The sequence below is a fragment of the Vicugna pacos genome, chromosome 2 (assembly GCF_048564905.1).
Source record: "Vicugna pacos chromosome 2, VicPac4, whole genome shotgun sequence".
Classification (NCBI taxonomy): domain Eukaryota; kingdom Metazoa; phylum Chordata; class Mammalia; order Artiodactyla; family Camelidae; genus Vicugna; species Vicugna pacos.
The window spans coordinates 37,044,096-37,063,306 of NC_132988.1; the positions used below are offsets into that span (position 1 = coordinate 37,044,096).

General features: G+C 37.2%; 2 long non-coding RNA genes across 4 annotated transcripts in view; one reads left to right on the top strand and one right to left on the bottom strand.

Moving 5' to 3' along the window:
- Positions 1-12,543, bottom strand: part of LOC140700090 (uncharacterized) — a 155,422-nt gene extending 142,879 nt beyond the window's left edge. For all 3 annotated transcript variants that reach the window (XR_012078291.1, XR_012078299.1, XR_012078304.1), the window contains exons 1-2: positions 12,240-12,543; positions 10,697-10,986 (exon numbers count right to left, since the gene is read on the bottom strand). This is a non-coding gene — a long non-coding RNA (uncharacterized lncRNA). The remainder of the gene's footprint in view (positions 1-10,696; positions 10,987-12,239) is intronic.
- Positions 12,544-12,627: 84 nt separating this feature from the next.
- On the top strand, positions 12,628-18,417 carry LOC140700098 (uncharacterized). The gene is made up of 3 exons (XR_012078308.1): positions 12,628-12,687; positions 14,172-14,258; positions 18,328-18,417. It is a non-coding gene; the product is annotated as an uncharacterized lncRNA (long non-coding RNA).
- Positions 18,418-19,211: the final 794 nt, after the last annotated feature.

Here is a 19,211-nt window from a genome sequence, read left to right on the forward strand (position 1 = left end):
TTACACAAATGATCTAAGCTCAGAACCAAATTTATGGCAGCAGATTCAGACTTGAGCCCTCCAGAGCACCGGTATCTATATCCCACATAACATGTAAGAACAGAGTTTCCCAGATCAGGCAGGGCAAGACCTCCAGATCAGTGAACTCTTCTCTCTTCTCTGATTCGCATCATCACCATTATTTACGATTTTTCTCTAAATTGGTTTCTTTTAAAATAAATCAAGTATCTTTGTAAAACTGTAGACATTATAATGCTATTAATTTTCTTTTATTTGTTAAAATCTTACTTCAATGACTTTAACTCTGAAAAATTATAAACGGCAAACAGCTTTTTCTTAGAGCATACAAAATACCAGAAATATTGCTGCTTTCTGTGCACCAGTGATGTTTATGAACTTGGTCAATGTATAACCATTTAAGAACCTATTAGGATAGAATATGAGCCGGTTAGTGTGAAGCTGGCTGTGTCCACCACTTTTTACCATCTGTGAGGGCAGTGGCCAAGTGCCAAGTATCACTGCTGAATTCTCTCTGAGTGAATGGCTATTGACCAGAGGGGGATTGAAATGCAAAGCTTCCCTGCCCATGTGCCCTTAATTCTAAATAATCTGAGGCCATGTTTTATAATACTAAAACCCCAGTGTGTCCAGGTATCAGAAGGTCTAGCCCAGACAGAAGCCTAAACAAGTGAACCTCCAAGTGGGCCAAGCAAAACAAACCTTGTGTGTCCCCTTTACATGAATCTGAGAGCTGAGGGTCTCAGAAATCACTCTAGATCTAGCTTTCCCTAAAGTTCTAGGCTCCCTCATTCACAGACTCATTCTTAAACTGCTAGGAAGCTCCGGGTAGATGGCATATTTATGTGGGACCACACACTTATATGATCATTCTCTGCATGTGTTTGGATTCCTCACTATGAAAAAGCCATCACAGGTTCTATTTATACAACTGATTCCAGGTCCAGTCCCTGGCCAGGTTCCAGAAATTTTGTTACACAAAGGAAGAAGCCCCTCACAGTCAGTCTTACCTTCTGATGCAGGCACGTTAGTTCTAGATATCTCCACAGACCTAAGCTACAGTAATTCCATAAGAACATTATATGATGCAGAGTTTTTGTTCACATTGGCAACAAAAGTTTGGATACTGAGAATAAGGTTGGGGTTTTTTCCTCCTGTTGTAGTACATATTTCATTTATTAGTAATCTAAAAATCACAATATTAATATGTTTGTGCTGCTTGGTCAATGCCAATAAATTTGCACTGTCAACATTTTTCATCACTATTTATCCTTAATATTTGTCTTTGAATATGCCTTTGAACTAACAAAGAAGGATAATTCTTCCAGTTTTTTCATTTTCCTCTACATCTCCTTGTCCTTTGGGCTGCTGTTTTACAGAACACCAATTTACAAAAGAATGGTCTCTCAGAAGTGATGAAGTACAAGAATTTTAAACCCCTTAATTGCTGTTTCCTTCAAATCTTACAACACTGAATTCTAATCTAGTGTTCAGTACTCTAAAGTAACATTCTAAGAATTATTTTACCTAGCAATGACCCAAAATTTCAAGTTGAGAGTCAGTCACAAGAAGACATACAATTTCCACACAATTTAGGTTTTGCTTTGTTTTGCATTCAGGCACCTGGAGAACACTAGAGCAATGTTTCCCATTTTCAGGTAACTTCAGTTTCCACTGTGCAACATATAACCAATTCAAACAGGATATTTAGCATTCTTTTCATTACTTAGTAGACTTTCATTTAATGAGATGTTATGTATATGAATACGTTAGCTAATGTCTCATTTTCCCCAAATTCATGATGTTATACTTTCAAGTTACAGGCTAAGATTAAGAAAAAAAATTCACAAATATTGTTTATGTTTGCTTTCACCTGACTAATGGCAGTTGTATCACACGGCCCTGGCCAACGCTTGGCAAAGACTGCCAAGTACAGACAGACCAAATGTCACTAAAGATAAGCAAGTCACAATGCATGGTTTATGGTGGCACCAGAAACCTGCATAAAATAATCCCTCAAAATAAAAGAAATTCACTTAAGGGAAATGCAGCTTATTTTAATAAATTTTCCTTTGGTAACTAATATCTTCTTTTGAAATTCCAGAAATATCCTGCTGGATATTCATTATTGTTTAGGCAGCTTCTCATATGAGGGCCATAAATCACAAGGAAACACAGACTTGGTCTCCTTTGCCCCATACAAAGGCAACGGAGACCTTTGATAAATACTTTGCTTTCAAATTAATGCTAAGTGTTGCTACATTAACATGATAATAAATTAAAACTATTTTTAAGAAATAATAGATTTTAAGTAATCAGGCTTTAGGTTCAATAAGCTGCGATGTAAAAGTGTGGCTGTATCTACAGTAACATGGGTGAATTTAACCCAAAAGAGTTACAACTTCATGAAGATATATGAGATTGCATCAAAGCATTTTGGCAGAATATTTTCTGCCACTTTTATGTGGTTTGTTTTAAAACATTCTAAGTTTGGAATTTTAAAAAATATTTTAATGTCTCCTATAATATAACTGTTTAAATAGCATTAGCATTAATAATTAGTCAAACAGCATTTGTACTTACTAAACTCTTTCCAACATTACGGTTATGGATTGAAATTATTGCTTTAATCACTTGAGTTGAGACAGCTCTACTTTCAGCACTTGAGGCCAAGGAGCAAGAATGGTGATGCAACAGAGAGTGTACTGACTTCAGCATTAACACGTGACTGATTTTAATTGACAAGTCTCTCTTTTCAGTCATCACTGTTCCCATCCCACTATCTCTGTCTAGTTTCAACCTTCATTATTTCTAACATGGCCAGCAACAATTGCCTCCTCTCTAGGCTCTGGGTCTCCAACCTTCCTCTTCCCCAATCTACACTCTTCTCTTCAGGAATCTGGACATTTGACACCTTTTCTTAAAGCTTTGGCAATGATTCAATCACCTATAGTCCTTAAAGCTGAAACTCTATTAAGTAAATCCCTTTTCAATTAGGTAAACCAAGTGATAAACCAATTTCTTCACAATTCATCTTTAACCTATTTCTTTAGCCTTATCTTTAACCATCCGTTATGCACTCCCAAATATCCTGAACTGTAATTTTTATCACAATGGCTAAAACACAAACTGATGATCAGACTGTCTCGGTTCTAATCCCAGTAGTACCATCGTCTAGATGTGTGAGCTAGAAACAAAGTACTTAATTTCTCAAATTTTCAGTTTTACCATCTGCAAAATGGGTATCAAAGGACTGTTGTTAATATTAAATGACACATACTAATGTTCACGAAAGAGTGGTTAGTATTAACCACAGTAAATAAACACTTTATTCACTCTTACTTCTACACCTTTACACAAAGCTATTTGCTTGATGAGTCCCTCCCACCTGGCAACCTATTCTCAATGAATTTCTATCAGCCCCCAAGGCCTGACTCAAATGGCAATACCCTTTGAAAGCCTCCCCCTACCATTTCACTTAGAAAAAGGCAGTTGCCCCCACTGGAGTAATCTTACAGAATTTTGTGCATATTACACTATTACAACATGCATCTTCCAAGATCTACATGCACCTTTCCCCTATACTGTAAGATCTACATGGGAAACAATAATATCTTTGCATCCTTGTATTATGGGTTGATTTGTGTCCCCCCAAAAAGATATACTGAAGTCCTAATATCCAGTACCTCAAAATGTGACCTTATTTGGAAATAGGGTTGTTGTAGGTATAATTAGTTAAGATGAGATCATACTGGAGTAGTGTTGGCCCCACTCCAATGTGACTGGTGTCCTTAGAAGAAGACAACAACGTGAAGACGCAAAGAGAGAAAACACCATGTGAAGGTGGAAGCATAGATTGGAATGACACAACTACAAGCTAAGGAATACCAAGGACTGCTAGCCTTCACCAGAAGTTAAGAAGAGGCAAGGAAATGTTCTTCCTATGGGCCTCAGACCTCTAGCCAACAACTTGATTTCATACTTTCAGCCTCCAGAACTATAACACAATAAATGTCTATTGTTTTAAGCCACTTAGTTTGTGGTACTTGTTAGAACAGGCCTAGGAAACTAACACATATTCCCAGATTCAGGGAAAAAAATCCAAAATATTTGTGTTGAAGAAGCAAATGGTGTTAAGAATTTCACTTAATCAATTTGGACTTATACAGGGGTTTATATAGATGGCTATACTAGATCAGCAAAAGTTCTGGCTCTAAGAATCTATAATTCTGTATGATTTCATATTTTAATATCATATTTCAACTTCCTTCTCCACCTAAAAATTTAAGATGATAGATTCTTAGGCCTTAGAAAACTTTGCTGTATTCCTCCTTGCCCTATAACCTACATTGATTTTTCATAAAATAGAAATTATTATTAACCATCAAGGCAGTGATGTCAAGTTTTTCAACAGATGATTTAAAAAATGACACAATTGTTCATTTTCATATGTTATCTGTAGTCTAAGGATATTGGGTCTGAGACCCTAGAAAAGTTTTCTCAAAGCATTTTTATTTACAGCATATTTGCTCTTAGTGGTCTATTAATCTATTAAAATGTAGTTATGGTGATGTGTGCCTTACACTTAGAAATATTGATTTACATAGAAATGGCAGTGGAAAGACAGATAAAGCTAATCTTATACCCTAGGCCAGAATCAAGGTCTACTCTCTACTTTAGAAACTGCAGCTAAGAAAGAGGGAAAAAATCTAGAAGAATTTGGAAAGAGAAATGTAATCTCAGTCATTGTGGTTACCAAGGACATTCATTGTATAATTGAAAATTCCAAAGTATACAAGGAAGGCAGAATGGCATACTATTTGGTGCCTAAAATAACACATTATTATAAAGTAAAGCAATTTCATTCTTGGAGCATAGAAAATCCAAGACTATGAAAGTGTGCTTTCTGAATCTCTCTGAGCCTTAACTTCAAGAACGTGTATGAAGGTGCTAAATCTGTCATAAAATAGAAAGCTCTGCCCTCCCTGAACCAAACATCCAGTTTTCTGACACCTATATTTACTGTTAGCTCTAAATAGATATCTCATTTTTATAGTTCAGGTTTGTGAGCAGAAGACCCCCACAACGAAGGAAGCCAGTATGGTCACAGTCCAATTCTTTGGCTTGTAAAACTTCTGTGAGTGTACATGTTCTGTTCAGTGATCCAATAATCCAACAGTCATACAATAATCATGGGCTATGTTTTTATCCCAGGCCCACCACTGGTTTGCTATGGCAGCTTTAGGAAAGTTATTTTTCCTCTGAAGCTCAGTTTCTTCATTTGTAAGCCAGGATAAAGACAGTATCTGCTTCCTGGGATTTGTTGTGAGGATTAAGTGAGACAACGCTCAGAGTGCTTAATATAGAGCCTGGCATAGAATAATCACCCAATAAAAGTTAGTTGTTATCTTCATCATTATTATTGGAGTGGATACTAGAACTAGTAAGCAAGTTAAGGGTACAAACATGCCTATTCTGAATGGTTACCCAATACTAATACTCTAGGCCAGTGACTGGCAAACTAAGCCTGTGGGCTAAATGCAGTCCAGGGCCTGCTTCTGTAAATAATCGTTTATTAGAACACAGTCACTCCTGTTCTTTTATATCTAGTCTATGTCTACTTTCCCCTGAAGATTGAGTAGCTGTAAAATACTGCATAGCCTACAGATCCTAAAATAGTTATTATTTGGCCCTTTAAAGAATAAATTTGCAGATCCAGCAACAGGCCCTTGCTACTTCAGGTGTGGCCCTCAGCTTCTTAGAAATGCAGACACTCAGCCTTCCCAGATCTACTGAACTATAATCTGCACATGTTTACAAGGCCCCCAGGTGATTCATATGCAATGCACATTAAAGGCTGAGATGCACTGGTCTAGGCCAGGGGTTAGGAAACTTTCACAAAGGGCCCAATAGTAAATATGCTAACCTTTGTGGCCATACATCTCTGTTCCACCTGTTCAACTCTGCCTTTCTAATTTGAGTGCACCCATAAATAATACAGAAATAAATGGGCACAATTCTATACCAATAAAACTATTTATGGAAACTGAAATTTTAATTTCACATAATTTTCTTATGTCACAAAATATCCTTGTAATTTTTTTCAAACATTTAAAACCTTAGCTCATGGACCATAGAAAATTAATAGGCAGCATGCTAGATCTGGCCAACCAGTCACATTCTGCAGTCTTGGTCTAGGCTACTGGCATCACTGCTTAGCCGATACTTTGCCCCTCCCTACTAACTCTCCCCAAGACTCTAAACACCTATTTATATCTCTCTAGCACATATAACTTTAAAGTAGTTACCCCTTACTTATCTAACTTATCCTAAAATACATTTCTGTTCCTCCTATACAATTTCTAACTTGTAATACGAAGTTTCTGTCAAATCACGTGATGGTGTACTACATCCTTTTTCATAAGCAGAATAGAACGTAGCACAGAGAAGCTGAAGTAGGTAAATATACAGATCTATGTACCTATCAATAGGTTATACATATATATATATACACACACATTATATGCACACACACACACACACCTGCCTCTGAAGGATTGAGAAAGTGATCACAATGAAGAACTCTTTGGCCCTAAATCTGAGCCAACCATGTTAAACATTTCTAAATATGCAGTCAGGGTTCAAGTCTTTTTATTTGATATGCAAACCTTATGCTAAACTGAGATTTTAAACAAATCAGTTTCATAAAAGAACTTAGTCCATAGAAGCCTTTAATTAATGTTCAAATTCTATTGAAGCTGAGTTCGATAGAGATCTGTCACTAATGACTGATAGGTAAGAGGGCTTGGTTGAATTAACATTAATAATTTAGGTTTAGCAATTTAAGAAACATGAAACTACTTCAAGTTCATCAGAAGCACAATCTACACAAACTATTTAAGCAATCTTAGAGGAAACATTTACATATAAAATTTTTAACCTGAATGAATTTGTTAGAATAGGTTCTGACTCCTGGTCTAGGCTACTTCCACATATTTATAAATACTTTTATTTTTACCTTTTTGATTTTATTTTATCTTTCTATCATCATTCAGTTTCTCTCTCCTTTCTAGGATAATTTGTTTTGTGGGACAGACTAAGATAAAGACCTTTCTACTTAACTATAAATCATGCACTAATGAAGTATTTCTCCAGTGTATTAGTCAGAAAGATTTCCTCCACAAGAAACAGAAAATCTCAGCCTAACTAGCTGAAGTCTTATGAAATTTATTATTTCATATAAGAAATTCTGAGGTGAGGCAGCTTCAGGGTTGCTCAATTCAATGCCCTAACATCATCAAGGACTAACAATCCTTCCCATCTTTCCATACTGCACTCTTCAGGATGTAGGCTTGCCCTTAGGCTAACTACCTTATATCATAACCAGACAGGGTAACATCCAGTAAAAATACGGTCTTTCGTGTGTCTCTTTTTAATTGTGGCAAAAATTTTCCCTAAGTTCCCCAGAAGATTTCACTTCTTGCACTGACTGACCAGAAATGCATCATGCCTATTACTAAAATGTTAACAGCCAAGAAAAATGGAATTATCATAATTGGATTAGGAAAACATATGGCCATGTGAAAAACATTAAATTACCTGAATAAAAATCCGTATTAGAAATGAGGAAGGAGGAGGGGTGCAGGAATTATTATTGAGTACTCAAACAATGCTCAATAATATAACCAGAATTAGTATTTAGTAAGTTGGGCATCCTATTATTATAGATGGAGCTAAACTGCAGGTAGTTAATTAATTTTTAGGAAACAGGTACTATTAGGAGATTCTGACTGTGACTACACAACCTGAATATTGGAGTAATATAGATCTAAAGCAGCTAAAATGTAATTACAGAATTAATGGCACATACCACAATCTGAGAATAGCTACAGAGTTTGGCAAAACCTAACCCTAACACTGTTCAGTAGACCAATGTCCATGATTCAGGCAGTTGATATTTAGAACCTCCTTTCTGGCTCCAGCCAACTTTCTCCATGATATGATCAGTCCAATTAACATAATTACTGACCAGTTAGAATCTGCATTCTTTTTAGACCCCATTTCATCCAGCTCAATCAAATGCTTGTCATTTTATTAACATTCCACTGGCTCCTGCATTCCTCTCATATTTTTGTTGGTTCTCGATCATAACTGTACAGTCATTCTAATTTTCACTATTTGCACTTGTCAGTAGACACCAACACTTGCTTTTACAGTGTTATTGGGGAAATTAGGGAGTGCTAGGGACTGTGGAAAAAATGGAGAGCATGCGTTCCTCTTAGAGAACCAGCTGCTTCTCAGTTTATCTGGCTTAGTTGATTCTAGTGAAAATGCAGGCTCAATATGGTGAGATTTTCCAATTTTTCAAGAGAAATTGGGAATCTAGATGTTTATGTATTTGCCAGTGTTGGCAATTAATTATTGGGTACATATTATACAAAGGTATTCATTTTGTGAAAATTCCTTGAGCTGTACATTTTGATTTGTATTATTCTGTATTGAAGTATAATATGAACATGAAAACAAAGTTTACTTTAAAATAAGCAGAAACAAAAAGCCAAAATAAAGCAAAGTTAAGTTAATAAAATAAAAATGGAAACATTCCAATGTGATCTATAGGCTATCAGTTCATGACTATTGGCGGAGCTGTTTCTTACAGCTTCATTTCAGGGTGCTGCAGGTGGGAGAAAAGAAGGCTTGGTCATTCAGTGGCTGATGGGTGACAGAAGACGGAGACAAAGAGAAGTTGATGCATTCTCTTCCTTCTGTTTCTCACAGCCCACCCTTACTGTCTACCACCAGCAGGAAGTAGAGAAAGCATGGTGAGGACAGAGTACTGTTTCTGAGACCCAGCTGGTGAAGGGGTAGCTATGTAGACAATTACTACTTATTTTTCCCAACAGTTTCCTCAAGCTAGGAAACAAAAACCTATTCTAAATATAACCTATTGTAAAACTACCATTTCCAAATATAACATAGAAAGCTCTCAAACAAATTTCCTCTTGTAATTTAAAAGTCTAATTTAGAAACTAATTGATATTTGTTAATATATATCAGGACCTGATGTGTTTCAGAGATTTACCTTACCTTCCTGTTATGTTTTGGCTTTTTTAAAATAGGAATATAGTTATATGTTGACTAATTTAGCATGGGTTTATCTCTTAGTGGACTTCACAAGTATTACTGACCTACTTATTTTAAGAATTTTGCTGCTAAAAATGTGACATGGTTATTCTTTCTTTTTCTCATGAATATTTTGAAAACACATTTAAATATTTCAACCTATAAGAATCTGCTTATTTCCTCTGCAGAACACTGAAGGAAAAAAGTTACTACTTGAAAAAAGATTAAAGTATTTAAATATGATCAGATATCTAGAAATAAAATAATACACTCCCTAAAGAAATTGTGAGAAATCAAAACATAGATATAATTACAAATGAACAAGTCAGAAATGTGGTAGAGAACAGGAATGCAAGTGATGCTATTAAAGTAAGTGTATTAGAATAAGCAAAATGATACCAGATTAATTCTATTGTTTTTTTAACATAGTACAGAGGAAAAAATAAGATAATAATTGGTGGTAATAAATTTTGCCCTTCTATCAACTTAAGGGTGAACTGTAGCTTGAGAATTTTCTAAAGGTTTAGCAAATAATTATTTCCCTTTAAATCCAAAGTTTTTTCCTAATAGCTTTTTAAAGAACTATCTGATCCTTAACAGTTTATGAATAAGACAAAAACAGTTTATGAGGGATGGAGTCTTTTATATATAGACCTCTGCGTGTACATGCATAAACTGTTTATAAAGGAAACGTACTCAGAATAAGGATAAAATTACTGATTGGATTCTTAAATGTGTAACTACTGCCTGAAAGCCTTGTGAAAACTTGTTTAGAACCTGCCAGGATTCCAAGAAATCAACCAGGAAGTCTAAGAGAAAATGTGGGGAATTTTTAATTAAAAGTTCACTATCTAATCTAAGGTGATTTGAGGGCTTCTATAGATGTTTATGAGACTTTATCACCTACCATCAAGGTTCATAAAACCCATCATTTACATACGCAACAACCATATGAGTCAAACTCTAAACTTTCAAGTTACCGTTTGGCTTAAAACCATCAATTACTCATCGTGATTTAGTACATCGCTCTGGATTCTCCCTGGATGGGATAGACTAGATATTGGGAAAGTATCTATCGACCTTTATCCTTTCTAAAAGGCACTTAACAGCACTTCCTATTTCAGACAGGTAAGATGTTGGTGTATGTATATTTTCATTTATATAAAATATTGAGGCCTTGGAATCTGAAATATCATTTTGGTCTTTCAAAAATGAAGGGAGAGTGGGGCAAAACTCCATACGTGTGTGTTAATTTGTTACTTTTGCTACTTTGACTTTTGAAAGGTCAGATCCTACTGGATATCAGACCCTATCTTACCTAGCTTACTTCTTGAAGGCCCTTCTAATCCTGTGAGTCCATGATTCCATGAACACTAGCACAGACCCTGACCACAGCAAATTCAAATTATCCCATATTAAAATGCCCTTCAGATAAATAGTAACTCTTGCAGTCTATATGACTTCTACTCAAAACAAAATGCAGGGTATGAAATTTTCCAAGATCTCATTCTAAGATTTGCTGTCTACTATTACTACTAACCAAGGTTCCACATACCTTTACTCAAATCTTTCTTCTTAGATTGAGGAAAAGGTGAAACTTCCCATTCACCAATATCAACCGCTGTCATGCTGCTATAGATGAGCAGCCTTGTGTGTTCACAAAGCACCTTACAGATCCCAACATTCTTAAGTCCTCCTTGTTATTCTGCCTCAGACTCTCCTGTCCACAGAGGTCACCCAAGAAACAAATTCACTGATCAACATTTAGTTTGTTGGTCTAAACTAAGACATTTTGTGGTTTATAGAGAGAATTTTTCCAACACTGTAAGCCATTCATGTGGAGTTCTAGAAGAGAGAAAACAAAATCTGTATTATTTTTTATTCTAAATATCAACATGTGGTAGAGAAAAATAATAATAACAAATATTTGTATTGTGAAACACAAATCAACATATACTCTTACTTCATGTATATTTCTGAAATTATTTCCATTCTATCTAATTCTGGTACTTTAAGCTCAGTGGATGGGGGAAAAGCACAAATATGAAGCCATCACTAAAGCAATAAGAACATATCCCCATTTGTTTGCTGATAAGATTTCTAACAGATAAGAATGGAAAGCATAATAGGAAATAATAGTTTATTGATAAACAGCTTACTTATTTATGGACCAAGCCAGAGTTAGTCCACATAAGTCCTAGTTTGGCCAAATTCATTGTTAAAATATCCCCTTATCTTCCCTAGCTTACAATTACTTCTCAATTGCACTCTGCCTTAGTGACACTTTCTTTGTTCTCTAGCTCAATATGGTATGTAAGTAACAGTGAGCTGAGCCAGGACTGCAGGCTCCTAATGACCCAGGTACTCTTCTCATTGGCTTGGCCAGGTATGGCTTATGTTCCCTCTGTGATCCTCCTAGTTCCTGAGAGTGAGCCTGTCCCTTCAACTACCCTCCACCCTTCACCCAACCAAGTCATCTTTCAAGTCCTGAAACTCCTCTGATTGCTGCTCTTTTAAATGACCTCTGGGCCCCAGTACTTTTTATCCTCCTGGTCTCTATGAATTTTCCTTGTATTTAACCATACCAATCTGACTTCCTCACCCCACGCCCCTTTCCCACCTCATGAGTGACTTCAAAGATGTAAGGGAAAGGCCTTGAAGACGACAGAACTCCAACAGAGTGACAGCAATATGGACAGCGTTACAGTACCCCCGTCCCTGTGGCTGTCTAGGGGCGCTGAAAGTGAGAATGAAGTAGAATGCATAGTTGGTAAAGTTGAGCAGTAATGGCCAACTTGTGTTTTGCCATAAATTCAGTTTTTCCTTCTATTCTAAACACCATTAACATTTTCTTTAAAACTTACTAAACTTACTCCTAAAAATTATGTACAATTTATCTCAATTCATTCTTTTAGCTTGAACTTTTCAGTCTTTTGCATTTACAATCCCCTATCCTTGTATCCTTAACCACCTTCCCTAGAAGATTCCATCACCAGTTTTATTACGATCTTCTCAGTGCGTTGCTCCCAAGACAAATCTGATATCCACCTTCCCACCTCCCCGCTCCGGGGCAGGCAGGGCTAGAATACCAGACTTACCTTGACCACGGGAGGCACTGGGCAGGTGAGGGTGGCGGAGACAGTGGTTTCCGAGTGCACAAGAACGGGTGGTGTTTGGAGGGAGCCGTTCTCCGTTAAGCGGTAAAAGGACACGGAGAGCAGTGACCTGGGCCAGGAGCCAGAGGGCTGTAAAAGCAGACAGCGCCGGGTATTTTCAGGAGGGCTCTATCCCGGTGGCCTCCTGCCCCGCAACCCTTAAATGTACTGATATTGGGAAGGAACAGTGGCCTTCCTGTCGCCAAGACCTTGTTCCTCAGCAGGCACAGGTGAGGACCTACCGCCCGGCTCTCTGCCATGAGGCGCGCAGGGGCTCCCGGCAGCCTCTGGGAGCTTCTCGGCTTGCGCATGTGCAGTCTGCTCCCCAGAACCGGCCTGCGCCAGTCTGATCTCGTCAGGGCCTGTTGGACCAGAGCCTGGTTCGGCACAGGTGAGAGTCAGGGAGGAGCCAGACCCCCCTCACCCTCAAACCCTCTTCTTCTCTACCCGTTGACTTGAGCAACTGGCTGGACAGTTGGAGGCAGACTCGTCCCTGCCCTATCTGGGATGCAGAGAAACTGGAACCTTCATAGAATAAATATGTATATATTAGCATGCGTGTAGGCCAGTGCCCTGAACAGAAAATTTACTGTGCGCTTCCCATGTTCCAAACCCAGTCTCGTCTCCCAGTGGGGCCCAGCAGAGGGAAGGATTTTCACAGCACCTGCGCTCCTCCGTGCGCAGCTTCTTAATCTTAACCCTCAGTCCCTCTACCTGTGGTCCACGGAAACGCAGCCAGGGCCGAGGGCCGAGGGGAAATGGGAATCTCTCCTTGGGAGAACAGGAGGAAGAGGCTGGAGAACTTCGTACCCCCTAACTCCCGTGCCCTGGGAGGACAGGGGTCAGAAAACAGTCGGTGCTGTCCTGCCCTGCAGGCTGGGGGAGATGAAGATGTCGGTAACTCCATCGCAGCTGGAGTTGCTGCTGAAGTGCCCTGGGGTGTAGGGAGGAGACTTAGCAGCAGCAAAGGAAGAGCTTTTTCCAGAGAGGCGAGGCGAGAAAACAGATTACTTTTGGAGCTGGAAAGGAAAAGCCCTGGGATACTTTCCTCTATCCCAGGCCCTTAGGAGCCGTAGTTTTAAAATTCTAAATCTTCTTTCAAACAGTCCTATACTAATTCGAATATAACATACGAATTTTAAAAATATACTTCCATTTTGTGCCATAGTTTTCGTGCAATTTATATCTACGTGTGTGTTCTAAAAACCACTACAATGTTTTGCTATTGTTTATTAAGACACAGTGGATCCTATGTTAATTGTATATTTAACTTGTTAAGAAATTGCCAAACTGTTACCCAAAATGACTGACACAAACAAGGATTCCAGTTTCTCTACATCCCTGCCAACACTTGGAGATGTTAGTATTTTCAGTGTAAGCCATTTCAGTGGGTGTATAGTGATATTTAATGGTGATTTTAATTTGCATTTTCCAGATGATTAATGATATGGGTAGTTTTCATGAGCTTTTTGGCCATGAAATGTCCAAATCTTTTGGTTTTGTTTTTTTCTTAATTGGGGTGGTCTTCTTATTGAGTTATGAGTTCTTTATATATTCTGTGTGTATATGTGTGTATACACCCCTTGTCAGAAAAATATGCAAATATTTTCTCTCATTTTGCAGCTTGCCTTTTTGTAAACATTTGTCTTTTGACAAGTGAAAATTTTGATTTTGATGAAATCCAGTTTATCAAATTTTTCATTTACATCTTATGATTATATCTTAGCTAAGAAATCTTTGCCTCATCCAAGGTTATTATGTCCAAGTCTAAAAGACTTACGGTTTTAACTCCTATATTTACACATGTGACCTAATTTGAATTACTTTTTGTGTATGGCATAATGAAAGAGCTGAGATTCATTTTTTTCCATACAGATACCCAGTTATTCTGGCACAGTTTACTGAAAAGACTATACGTTTCCCCCTTGATTTTTTGACATCGTTGTTGAAAATCAGTTGATTGTAAGTGTTGATCTATTTCTGAATTGTTATTTCTGTTCCATTGATCCATGTGTCTATTCTTAACCATTATTATATTGCCTTGATTACAATAGTTTTATAAACCTTGAAATCAGATGATATAAATCCTCCTGTGTGGGTGTGTGTGTGTGTGAAAATTAAGAGGAGTTTTACTGACTTTTAAATGTTTTTGGAGAAAACCATTCACATGTAAAAGCTTGACATTTGATATGAGATTTATTCACACTTTATTTTGACATAAATTATTGAATCTGGAGGTCAGATTACTGTCATACCTAGGTATCCACAGGGAACTGGTTCCAGGACCCCTTCCATAGATACCAAAATTCACGTATAACTCAAATCTCTTATATAAAATGGCATAGTATTTGCATATAACCTATGCAGTACTCCTGTATACTTTAAATAATTTCTAGATTAATTATAATACCTAATATTATGTAAATAATTATAAATGGAATGTAAATATGTAAATAGTTGCTGGTGCATGGCAATTTCAAGTTTTACTTTTTGAAACTTTCTGGAATTTTTTTTTTTTTTTTTGTATTTTCGATCCACAGTTGGTTGAATCTGTGGATGTGGAACCCATGGATGTGGAGGGTCAACTTTATTTTAAAATATCGTTTAGAAATGCTAGTTTGAATTTCTCTATAAATTATACAGTAAGCTTACCAATTTCTACTTACCCTAATTTATGAAAGATACTTACTAGATAGAGAATTTTAAGTTGACACTTTTTCTGCCAGCATTTTAGAGAATTAAATCCATTATCTTTGGAATTGCATAATTTATGACAAGAACTCTGCTGTTATTTTTGTCTTTGTTTCTCTAGATGCATGTCTTTGTTCTCTTGATGCTCTTAAGATTCTTGCTTTAACACTTTTTCAGCAGTTTGATTATAATGAAACTTGGAGAGGTTTTATTTATGCTTATTTTACTTGGGCTTCATTTTGCCTTTTGGATCTGTGGGTTTATAGTTTCTTTAAATCAGATTTGGAAAACTTTTGGCCATTATTTCTTCAAATATTTTTCTGTTCCTTTCCTTCTCTTCTGGAATTTCAGTTGTGTATATGTTGAATCATTTGTTACTGTCTCATGGGTCACTGGAAACTAACTTTTTTTAATCTGTTTTACTCTGTGCTTCATTTTGAATACTTTTTAATCAGTATTCAATATGTATGTTGAAGTTGTGCTGTTTTAAAGTTCATGTCTGTTGATTAGTTTTACTCTCTTTCTCATTTTGGATCTACTTTATTGACTGACTTTTCCTAAGCTATGGGTCACATTTTTCAGCCTCTTCACATACTCAGTAATTTTGGTTGGATGCTGGGCATCATGGTTTTATGCATTTTTGAGTGCTGCGTTTTGTTATATCTTTTAGGATCAATCGATCTAGATTACCTGTAGGGCTTATTTAGCCCCACTTTTAAGATGAGGCTCTTCTGGAGTCTCTACTAAATACATCATGTATTCATGAAGGTCTCTTTACTTTGAATTATGTAACTTAAGTGATTCTCAGACCTTTAAGGGCTCCAGAAATTATTCGGCTTACAGCTCCTTGGTGATTGTTCTTTCCTCTGATATTGTTCATTTCCAGTGATATATTTGTAGATTCAGCGGGACTCCTGGGATGGTATCTGGGGCATCTCTGTGTAGCTCCTTCCTCTTAGGCCGTGTGTTCCACAAATTCTAGTTGCTTCAGCTTTCCCAGAAGATAAGTACTGTCTCTTTAACTCCTTGACATCCCCAGGTTTTGTCTGTATCCTCCTTCCTGTACTTCAATGGAAATTACTTCTAGGCAGAAAGCATGGGCAAAGGAAGGACTCATCTAACTCATTTGTTTTTCTTTCATCCAGGATTACTGTCCTGTGTTGCCTACCATCAAATATCTTAAAATAGTTATTTCCTAAAATTTGTCCAGTTTATCTTTCATGGCCAAATCATGATGTAACTTAGAATGAGGTTTGGTTTTAGAAAATTCTGAGATTTAGTACCTTTGAAATATAGTAGAATTAAATTATACATTTGGTTGTTAAAAAAAGAAAAGGGTAGCTGCCTTTATTATTTAATCTCATACATCCTCTGGAGTTCAGTCCCTTTTGCAAGCAGGAAAAGATAAAATAAAATTGGACGAGTAAAATTAACTCAGCTTCTTTTGATTCTAAAATATTTGGGGGGAGGGTTGGAAATCGGTCAATTAGAGGCTAGTCACAACTGTTTCTTCCTCCGTGGAGATTTCTCTCAGTCTCTTTCCTTTACAGCTAGCTTGTTGGTCCAGGCCAACATGGTGGTATAGGGAAGGATCCTTGGTCCACATGTCATCTTCTAAAATTTCCATTTCCCTCTCTCTTCACTGTGTAGACCAAAACAGTGCCAGCTAGGGTATGACTGGTCTGGTGTTTTTCCATGGTGTCATCTGCCATTGATGCCTCTGGATCTTATCATGTTCCCTCGTCTTAAGGTCCCAAGAGTGGCTCTTTTCTGTTTTCTGATTGTCTCAAATCTGTGACCTTTGTGGGAGGCCGAAGAACCCCCAGTAGATTTTCCTTACCATTCCACAATATGCAGAATTCTTTGAGGCAGCCATCAAACATTGCCTCAGACGTTGCTCTTCTGCCCAGAGACTTTATAATATGAACACAAGGCTGAATGCAGGGTTTGCCAAGGAGTTTACAACATTCCCTCTTCCCTCTCCCCAGGGCATTTGCACCCAGGTAGGTGAGCGCATCACTCATTCTGAGCTCTCCCACTTCTCTTTCACTAGTTTTCAAATCCTGTTCTTAGTGAAAAGGAACTCCCCATCCTGTTATAAGGGAACTTTCCTTGAAATACAGTTACTGTTCTCTTTATGCTGTGGCATCTTATGAATACAATACTATAGGAATTGAGTGAACGAAGCCCAGACTTTTAATTGTAAAGAGAAGCTTTGGGATTTATAAAACAGTCTTGTTCTTTAACAAAGCATGGCTTCATGACTAAAGTCTCTCAATGGACTAAAAAATGTCAGCTTGTAGACTCAAAGAGGAATGAAAGGCCTCTTTGTTTTGTACCTACTCTCTGAAGCAATAAATGCCATTAATTCAACAGATGGGGCAACCATTAAACACCTAGGGACTAGGAAAGAAAAAATAAAGAAAAACACTGATTTAATACGTGAAAAACATTATCCCTTTAACTTCTTTATAGTAAATCTTTGCATAAGGATTGACTTTCATCATATCCTCCTCCTCCCTACAGCATGCATATGGCCTAGTTGTAATAATAATAAGAGCTAAAATGTATTTATTGCATATGGTTTGTCAGGCACTTCGCTAGGTGCTGTAACCTCACCTAATCCTCTTAACAATCCTATGTGGTGTGTATTATCATTACCTCTGTTTTACAGAAAGGAAAGCTGATTCACAAAGAGGTTAAGTAACTTGCCCAAGATCACATAGACACTTTATCTTGGATAAAATTATGTAACCTTTAATTTTCAAAATTTTCATCTGTAGAATGAGAATAACAATTGTGATAATATAAATGAGGCAGGATGTGTAGCAGTTAAGCAAAAGCTTCCCAGATCCAGACTGCCTGGGTTCAAATTCTGTGTCCCTGGGTTACCAGCTGGTACCCTTGGGTTCCTTGACCTTTCTGTTCTTTAGTTGCCCCAACTATAAGACAGAAAGAATGAAAAATACATCTGCCTCTAAGGACTAGTATGAATTAACATAAGTAGATATTTGGACCCAAGCCTGGCACATAGCAAGTTCTCAGTAAATGTTAGCTCTTTTTAAAGGCTCACCTTACCTTATCTGAAATCTTGGAAGCCAGGCAAATTTTGGAATTTGGAAACATTTTTTAAAATGGCAATATGGAACTGAACCCTAGTGGGATCTGGGAAACAGCCCATGACCGAACATTAAGACTTCTATAGTAAAATACACAAATATTCACTTTTAATGGGATAAATAAAAACTAAAAATAGCCTCATGTCAGTTCATGTCAGATTTTGCTGTCAAATCAATGATTTCAAAATTTTAGTTTTCAGAGATTTTGTTTTTTATTTTAGGACTTCAGATGAAGTACTATGGAATGTGTTCTTTGTATTGTGAGGATTAAATGAGGTGATCTATGTGAGCTAAGTTAAGCAGAATGCCTGGAACATAGAAGTTCTCTGTAAGTGTGTGTTTGTCACTGTTATTGAAATTCATACTGTTAATATTTCTGTTATATTAAATTCACAACATTTATAGCTAAAGCAGCATCTTCATAGTCCTTTTCCAGTATTCTCCCACAGGTAACTGCCTGTGAAGTTCCTAGATTTCCTTATTCTGTCATATTTTATGCCTGAGCATGAAACTCATCTACCCCCTTTATCACCTCCACCTTCCTTGGTGAACAGTCCCTTATTTGATCCCCCAGCCTTGTCACTGCCTCATCAGTCACAATGAAAGAAAGAACACAGCCTCCTAGAAAAAGGAAGACAGAAAGAAGAACACAATCCTTGTCATTTATTGAGTTTTTGCTTTGGGATCAATGCTAGGTACTTTTTATGATTATCTTATTTAATTCTCTCAACTACTTTGTGGGGTAGGCCTTGTCATTCTCTTTTTACAGCCTGCGAAAATGAAACAAGAGAGCTTAAGATACACATTTTTCTAAAGTTTAAGAACTACTGAGGTTATAGGTGTTATTAAAATACTAGATATTATGGGTGGACTAATGAGTGCCATCAGATCCAGAGTCAGGTGAGATTGATTTACAGGTGCCCCTTCCAACCTAGGTTGTGTAACTTTGGTCACTCTGCAGGATGGGGATTCAAGACATTCCCCAAAACACACAAGGCTGTAGCCTTTTCTTCTCAGCTCACCTTCAGCATTTTCCGAGCCTACATCATGTTCACTCCCTACATCTATTTTGTGTTCTCCCTCCAGTCTGTCACTCTCACCAGAT